This window comes from Muscardinus avellanarius (genome assembly GCF_963383645.1).
Source record: "Muscardinus avellanarius genome assembly, chromosome: 7".
NCBI classification, from domain to species: Eukaryota; Metazoa; Chordata; class Mammalia; order Rodentia; family Gliridae; genus Muscardinus; species Muscardinus avellanarius.
In genome coordinates this window covers 37,721,017-37,729,532 of record NC_137793.1, presented here as the reverse complement: position 1 = coordinate 37,729,532, position 8,516 = coordinate 37,721,017, and the positions used below count along the sequence as shown (strand labels likewise).

The 8,516-nt window shown below is 44.2% G+C and overlaps 1 pseudogene across 1 annotated transcript; it reads left to right on the top strand.

Annotated features, from left to right (window-relative positions):
- Window positions 1–1,549: 1,549 nt before the first annotated feature.
- LOC308265063 (small ribosomal subunit protein eS28-like) lies at window positions 1,550–7,439 on the top strand (annotated as a pseudogene). The gene is made up of 2 exons: window positions 1,550–1,689; window positions 7,235–7,439. The product of its transcript is annotated as a small ribosomal subunit protein eS28-like (transcript).
- Window positions 7,440–8,516: the final 1,077 nt, after the last annotated feature.

Here is an 8,516-nt window from a genome sequence, read left to right as displayed (position 1 = left end):
AGTGAGGCTCCCGGCACCTTAGTGAGACCCTGTTTCAAAATAAAGAATAAAAAATAGGGCAGGGGGTATAGCTTGGAGGTCAAATGCCCTTGAGTTCTATCCCCAGACCCGCAAAAATAAATAAGAAAAAAGAGAGAGAGAAAGAAGGAATAAAAAGAAGAGGGCTGGGAGGCGGTGTATCTTAGAGGTAGAATACCCCTGGTTTCAATCCTCAGTACCACAAAATAAATAAATTAATTAACTTAACTAAATAGGGCTGGGGGTGTAATTTGGAGGTAGAACACCCTTGTGTTCAATCCCCAGTACCACAAAATAGCAAGAAGAAGGAGGAGGAGGAGAAGAGAAGAAGTTGTTAAAGCTATAATTAGGCAATTTCTTCATTATCAGATTGATAAAGATCAAAAAAATTCATGAGTCAGGGTGTTGGCCGGGACATAGGGAAATAACATTCTCACTTGTCAGTTCCATGAAGAAGTTTGGCAACATCTGCCATCATCATCACCATCATCATCTTCGTTGTCATCATCATCATCTTCGTCATCATCATCATCATCTTTGTCATCATCATCATCTTTGTCATCATCACCATCATCATCATCATCACCACCATCATCTTTGTCATCATCATCATCATTATCATCATCACTATTTTTGGTCCCAGGGGTTGAACCTGGAGCCTTGTGCATGCTAAGTATGCAGTCTTACACTGAGCTACATCTATCTCTAGCCTCTATATCATTATTTTAAATGCACTTTTTTTTTGCCTAGCAAGTCTACTTCTAGCTATGTACACAAGAGACATAATCACACAGTTCCAAAATGACACATACACAAGGTTAAAGATCATAGCATGGTATGTAATAACAAAAACCTGAAGACAGCTTATATATACAGTAATAACAGAGTAATGGTTAGATAAATTGTGGTATGTCCCTTCTAAATATCCATTAAAAATAATAAGGCACCTTTGCAAGCTATAATATTAAGAGATAGATATATGATTAAAAGAAAAAGGCAAAGTGCAGAATAGTTCGCATAGAAAGCTATCATTTATGTTAAAAATAAGAGACAGTGTATGCATCTATGTTTCTAACTGCATAGCAAGTATACATGGCAGACAGATAAATATGATTGACTGGAAAGAAATTGGGTGGCTGGAGAAGGGTGGAGGAGACTTTAGATTGAATTAGTTTTTTGTTTGTTTGTTTGTTTGTTTGTGGGTCTGGGGATGGAACTCAGGGGCATTCAACCTCCGAGCTATACCCCCAGCCCTATTTTTTTTATTCTTTATTTTGAAACAGTGTCTCACTAAGTTGCAGAGGGCCTCACTAAGTAGCTGGGGCTGTCCAGGAACAGCAATCCTCTGGTCTCAGCCTCCCAAATGCTGGGATTACAAGCGTGCGCCACCATGCCCAGCTGTAGATTAGATTTTTTTTTTTTTTTTTTTTTTTTTTTTGCAGGTCTGGGAATGGAACCTAGGGGCATACATAATCAAGGCAGAGAATTTAAGGGGGCCGGGTGGGAGAGAGTGCATGATGAGGCGGGGCCAATGCAGGGCGCGGTTGTCCCTAAGGCCGCAACCCGTTCTGCAGTCCTAGGGGATCCCAGTAGGCTTCCAACTGGGAAAGCCTTGGAGAAGGCAGCTTCCAGGTGCAGGGCAGTTCCCAGCGATGCTCCTACAGAAGCAATGTGAGTTCCTGAGTCCCGCACAAGATCTGGGCAGAGGACTTTCACATTTGTTCAAAAATTACTAAATAGAGCTGGGTGTGGTGGTGCACACTTGTAATACCAGTACTTGGGAGGCTGAGGCAGGAGAATCACAGGTCCACAATTTAGGGAGCCCCTCAGCAACTTACTGAGACCCTGTTTCAAAAAAAAAAAAAAAAAAAAAAAAGACTGTCCCTGGGTTCAATCTCCAGTACCACCAAAAAAAAGAAAAATTAATATATAGAGCCAGCACACCTGTAATTACAGTAGTTGGAAGATAGCAGGTTCAAGGCTAGCCTCAGTAACTTTGACCCTGTTTTAAAACAAAAAATAAAAAGGGTTGGGGGTGTAGCTCAGAAGTAGAATGGCTGGCGCATACCTTTGTAATCCCAGCATTAGGGAGGTGGAGACCAGAGGATAGCAGTTAGAGGACAGCCTTGGCTACTTAGTGAGGCCCCTTGCAACTAAGTGAGACGTGGTGGCGCACGCTTGTAATCCCCGCACTTGGGAGGCTGAGACAGGAGGATCGCACAGGTTCAAAGCCAGCCTCCACTGGCTTAAGATACCCTGTTTCCAAATAAAAAATATAAAATAGGTCTGGGAGTGTAGCCCGGAGGTAGAAGGCCCCTGGGTTCCATCCTAGGTACCACCAAAAAAAAAAAAAGAATAAAAAATTAGGGCTTGGGGGTGTCACTCAGAGATAGAATGCCCCTGGGTTCCATCCCCAGTACCACACACAAAAAAAATTAAGAAGTAGAACAGCCTCCAGGGTTCTATCCCCAGTAACACACACACACACACACACACACACACACACGCACGCACGCACGCACGCACACGCACACACGCTCACCCTATTCTGCCAGGAGGCTAGCAGGGGAAGCCCTTCTCCGGAGCTCTCTTTGGGGCAGGTAGCCCTCTTAATTCATAGATAGTTTTTGTTGCCAATCGACCCAGGGTTCTTTGGCTCGGTTTGAGACAGAAATCACAAAGAGGAAATAATACCACCCAAAGAAGGCTTTCCGGAGTTTCTGCGGGAGTATGATGGGATAGCAGGACAGGGACAGGGTTCCCAGCCCAGGTCTCAGAGGAGTGGAGCTTATGGAGTCTGACCCGGGCTTGCCAGGCAGCAGCATTGCCACACTAGGTGGTCACAGCCAAGCCTTCTGCACAAGCAAAGGCTGCAAGAATGTCCCGTCCCTTCAAAGGCTTTAAAGGAGCTGGGGTGGGAACGCATGCTTCTGCTTAGTACTTGGGGGGCTGAGACAGGGGGATTACAGGTTTGAAGTCAGATTTAGCAATTTAGAGAGGCGCTTTTCTTTTTCTTTCTTTCTTTTCTTTTTCTTTTTCTTTTTTCTTTTCCGTACTGGGGATGGAACCCAGAGGCATTCTACATCCGAGCTACACTCCCAGCCCAAATTTTTTTGAAACAGGGTCTCACTAAGTTGTGAAGGGCCTCACTAAGTAGCTCAGGCTGGCTGTGAACCCTGATCCTCCTGTCTCAACCTCCCAGATAATGGGATTAACACGCCCAGCTTGAGACTGTTTCATTTATTTATTTTTTATTTTTGGTGGTACTGGGGGTGGAACCCAGGGGCTTTCTACCTCCAGGCTACACTCCCAGACCTATTTTATATTTTATTTGGAAACAGGGTCTCACTAAGTTGCTGAGAGCCTCACTAAGTAGCTGAGGCTGGCTTGGAACCTGTGTGATCCTCCTGTCTCAGCCTCCCAAGCACGGGGATTACAAGCGTGCGCCACCACGCCCGACTGTTTCATTTATTTATTTATTTATTTTTGGTGATACTGGGGGTGGAACCCAGAGGCTTTCTACCTCCAGGCTATACTCCCAGACCTATTTTATATTTTATTTGGAAACAGGGTCTCATGAAGTTGCTGAGAGCCTCACTAAGTAGCCGAGGCTGGCTTCGAACCTGTGAGATCCTCCTGTCTCAGCTTCCCAAGCGCCAGGATTACAAGCATGCGCCACCATGCCCAGCTTTGAGACTGTTTCAAAATTAAAAATAAACCAGGTATGGTGCACAACTGTAATCCCAGTGCTTGGGAGGTTGATACAGGAGGATCACAGGTTTGCAACCAGCCTCAGCTACTTAGTGACAGCCTCCATAACTTAGTGAGACACAGTTTCAAAATAAAGAAATAGAGCTGTGGGTGTAGCTCAGAGGTAGAATGCCCCTGGGTTCAATTCCCATTACAGAAAAGAAAAGAAAAGAAAAGAAGAGAAAAGACAAGACAAGAGAAGGAAATCGACATCTATCCAAATTATTATATTCCTCCATATTGGTAGGAACACCAAACCTCAATTTTTTACACTCTGGTGGCTATATTAGTCCATAATTTGGTATTTCTACATTGCAATTTTTTGTACATAGTGTTTCATAGATGACAGACTAGGCTAATAATTGTAGCCATGTAAAACAGGACAAAAGAAAGCTTAGTGGTCTCAGTAGGTGTCAGAGTGGTGGATGTTAGAGTCCTATTTATTGGAATATAAACTTGCCCCGACTAAGTTCCTTTATAAATTAATTTTTTGCACCTAGACAGGTTGGGCGTGCAGAAGTGAGCACCATTCACCTTCATCTGTTTCTTGCACTATCAGAACAAAACACTGCCGGGCATGGTGGTCTATGCTGCACCTGTTGTCTCAGTACTTGGGAGGCTGAGACAGGAGGATCACAGGTTCAAGGCCAATTCAGCAATTTACTGAAACCCTGTTTCGAAATAAAAAGTAGAAGAGCCGGCCATGGTGGTGCACACTTGTAATCCCAGCAATTGGGAGGCTGAAGCAGAAAGATTGCGGTTCACGGACAGCCTCAGCTACAACTTAGTGAGGCCCTTTGCAACTCACTGAGACCCTGTTTCGGAATAAAGAATAAAAATAAGGCTGGGGGTGTAGCTCAGAGGTAGAATGCCTCTGGGTTCCATCCCCAGTGCCATAAATAAATAAATAAATAAATAAATAAATAAATAAATAAATAATATAGGACTGGGGTGTAGCTCAGAGGTAGAATGCATCTGGGTTCAACCCCCAGTACAACTCCCCACCCTCCTCAAAAAAAAAAAAAAACTATCTGAAGCTCCTTTCTAAATCATTTCTAATGATAACTATGTTAACATATTAAGCCTTTTGTGCTTTTATTTTTGTTTTTGTTTTCGTTTTTGTTTTTGTTTTGTGTGTGATACTGAGGAAGGAACCCAGAGGCATTCTACCTCTGAGCTACAACCCCAGCCCTTTTTTTATTTAATTATTTGGAAATGGAGTCTCACTAAAGTACTGACGCCTCATTAAGTTGCTGAGGCTGGCTTTGAACCTGTAATCCTCCTGTCTCAGCCTCCCAAGTACTGGGATTACAAGTGTGCACCACAACACCCAGCCTGTGCTGTGTGTGTGTGTGTGTGTGTGTGTGTGTGTGTGTGTGTGTGTGTATTACTGAGGATTGCACTCAGGGGCATTCCACCTCCAGCTACACCCCCAGCTCTCTATTTTTTTTTTAATTTTGAAACGAGGTCGCACTAAGTTTCAGAGGGCCTCACTAATAGCTGAGGCTGGTCACAAACCTGCAATTCTCCTATCTCAGCCTCCCAAGAACTGAAATTACAAGTGTGTGCCACCATGTCTGGCTTCTAAACCTTCTGTACTTTCTGGGTTCAGATAGATTACATTAATAAGTGGTGCTTCTCAAACCTTTTTGGTCCCAAGAGCCCTTTATGTTCTTAAAAATTATTAAGGTCCTCAAAAGAGTTTTTGGTGACATGAGTTGTATCTATTCATATTTACTATACTATTGACAATTAAGACCAGATGGGCCTGGTGGCACATGTTTGTAATCCCAGTACTTGGGAGGCTGAGATAGGAGGATTGCAGGTTCATGACCAGCCTCAGCTACTCAGTAAGGTTCTCTGCAACTCAGTGAGACCCTGTTTCCAAATAAAGAATAAAAAATAGGCCTGGGGATGTAGCTCAGAAGTAGAATGTCCCTGGGTTCAAACCCTAGTACTGGGGGGAAAAAAACTAAGACCAAAATTTATTTATTTATTTATTTATTTATTTATTTATTTATTTATTTATTGTGGTACTAAGGATGGAACCCAGGGGCATTGTACCTTCAAACTATACCCCAAGCCTTATTATTTAGTCCTTTTTTTTTTTTTTTTTTTCAGTACTGGGGATGGAACCCAAGGGCATTCTACTGCCGAGCTACACCCCCTGCCCTATTTTTTATTCTTTATTTTGAAACCGGGTCTCACTGAATTGTAGAGAACCTTACTAAGTAGCTGAGGCTGTCCGAGAACCGCGATACTATGGTCTCAGCCTCCCGAATGCTGGGATTACAAGTATGCACCACCATGCCTGGTTTAGTCCTTTTTATTTTTTTTTTTATGGTCCTGGGAGTGGAACCCAGGGGCTTTTCTACCTCTGGGCTATACTCCCAGACCTATTTTATACTTTATTTGGAAACAGGGTCTCACTAAGTTGCTGAGAGCCTCACTAAGTAGCTGAGGCTGACTTTGAACCTGTGCAATCCTCCTGTCTCAGCTTCCCAAGCTCTCGAATTATAAGTGTGGGCCACCACGTCTGGCAGTCCTTTTTAAATTCTGAAACAGGGTCTCACCGAGTTGCAGAGGGCCTCTCTAAGTAGCTGAGGCTGTCTGTGAACCATGATCCTCTGGTCTCAGCCTTCCGAATGATGGGATTGCAGCGTGCGCCGTCACGCCCAGCTAATACCAAAATTTAAATGTTAATAAATTTATTTTATGACAATAATAAACTCACAATATGTTCATATGACATTTTAAATAAAAATGTACATATTTCCCAAAACAAGAACAAAAAACAATTTAATGAGAAAAGTGTATGAATTTGCAGCCGCTCTTTGGTTTAATGCAGTTTAACTTAAGGCAGGAGTCTCCCATCTGCCTCTGCGTTCACGCAATTGCTTTCTCCTATCATGTAGCCTTCAGAAAACTCCATTTTAAACCTGTCTTGGTGGTGCACGCCTGTAATCCCAGTACTTGGAAGGCTGAGGCAGGAGGATCACAAGTTCAAGGCCAGCTTGGGCAATTTAGAAAGACATATTTAAAAAAAAGAGAGAGAGAGAAGGGGGGTTGTAGCTCAAGGTAGAATGTCCTTGGCTTAATCCCCCAGTAAAAATATGACTAATATACTTTTTTTTTTTTTGGTGGTACTGGGGTTCCTGGAAGCCCTTCTACCTCCGGGCTACACTCCCAGACCTATTTTTTACATTTTTTTATCTGGAAACAGGGTCTCCTAAGCCAGCGCGGGCGGCTGGCTTCGAACCTGCGTGATCCTCCTGTCTCTGCCTCCCAAACGCAGGGATTACAAGCGTGCGCCACCACGCCCGGCTAATATACTTTAATGGTTGGAGAAAAACTAAACACAACTGAAATAGACACTACAAAAATATTTGACTTTAGCTTATTTTAAAGGTATATTTGGGCTGGGGCTCTCCCCTCCACCACCGCCATGCTGCCATCATGGACCAAGTCATGTGCAGCCCATCAAGCTGGCCAGGGTAACCAAGGTGTTGGGCAGGACCAGATCCCAGAGACAGTGCACGCAGGTGCACATCGAATTTATGGACACACAAACCACTCCATCATCTGCAATGTGAAAGGCCCAGTGCACAAGGGCAATGGGCTCACCTTACTGGGTTATGGAATCAGAGCGAGAGGCCCAGAGGCTGCGCTAAACTTGCTGCGGGTCCTGGGTATTACATCCATCTCGGCCCACAGATGACCTGATGAAAAAAAGGATTTGTATGTAAACTCCAAAGGAAAAAAAAAGAAAGCATATTTGGTCTGGGGATATAGCTCAATGGTAGAGCGTGTACTTAGCATGTATAAAGCCTTGAGTTCAATCCCCAGCACCAAAAAAAAAAAAAAAAAGAGTGTGCTATGAACCTAAGAACTTATGTCAGCACATTGTTTTTGTGTGTGTGTGTGTGTGTGTGTGTGTGTGTGTATGTGTGTGTGTGTGTGTGTGTGTGTGTGTGTGTGTGTGGTACTGGGGTTCCTGGAAGCCCTTCTACCTCTGGGCTACACTCCCAGACCTATTTTTACATTTTTATTTCGAAACAGGGTCTCCTAAGCCAGCGCGTGAGGCTGGCTTCGAACCTGCGCGATCCTCCTGTTTCTGCCTCCCAAGCGCGGGGATTACAAGTGTGCGCCACCATGCCCGGCCAGCACATTGGGTTTTTTTTTGCTTTTTTTTTTTTTTTTTTGTAGTGTTGGGGATAGAACCCGGAGATTCAACCTCCCACCTGTAATGTTAAAATTGAGTTGGGGGTCATGAAAGAGGCAAACACCAGCCAAGTTATTAAAAGCCTCTTTAATCAACTGGTACCTTTGTGTAAAGTCAGCTGACCATAGGGGCAGAGTAACGTGGTCAGCAGAGTTGCATGGTCGGCAGAGTCATGGTAGATTGGCAGAGTCCTGTGGCAGAGAGGAAGTTTATGTAGCCAGGGTCTCGGGGTGGAGCTACTGGCATGAGAATGCCAATCTTCTCCTGACATCCGTAGTCTCACGGCATCTGGAGTCTCACAACATCTCTGCTTCTGGCTTCCAGGGTTCCACCTCCTGTCCCTGCTGAGGGGTCCCATGGGGGAAGGGAGGAACCTGGCCTATCACGAACCAATCCTATTGTGTGTGTGTGTGTGTGTGTGTGTGTGTGTGTGTGTGTGTGTGGTACTGAGGATGGAATCCAGGGGCATTCTTCCTCCAAGCTACACTTCCAGCCCTATTTTTTTATTCTTTATTTTGAAACCAGG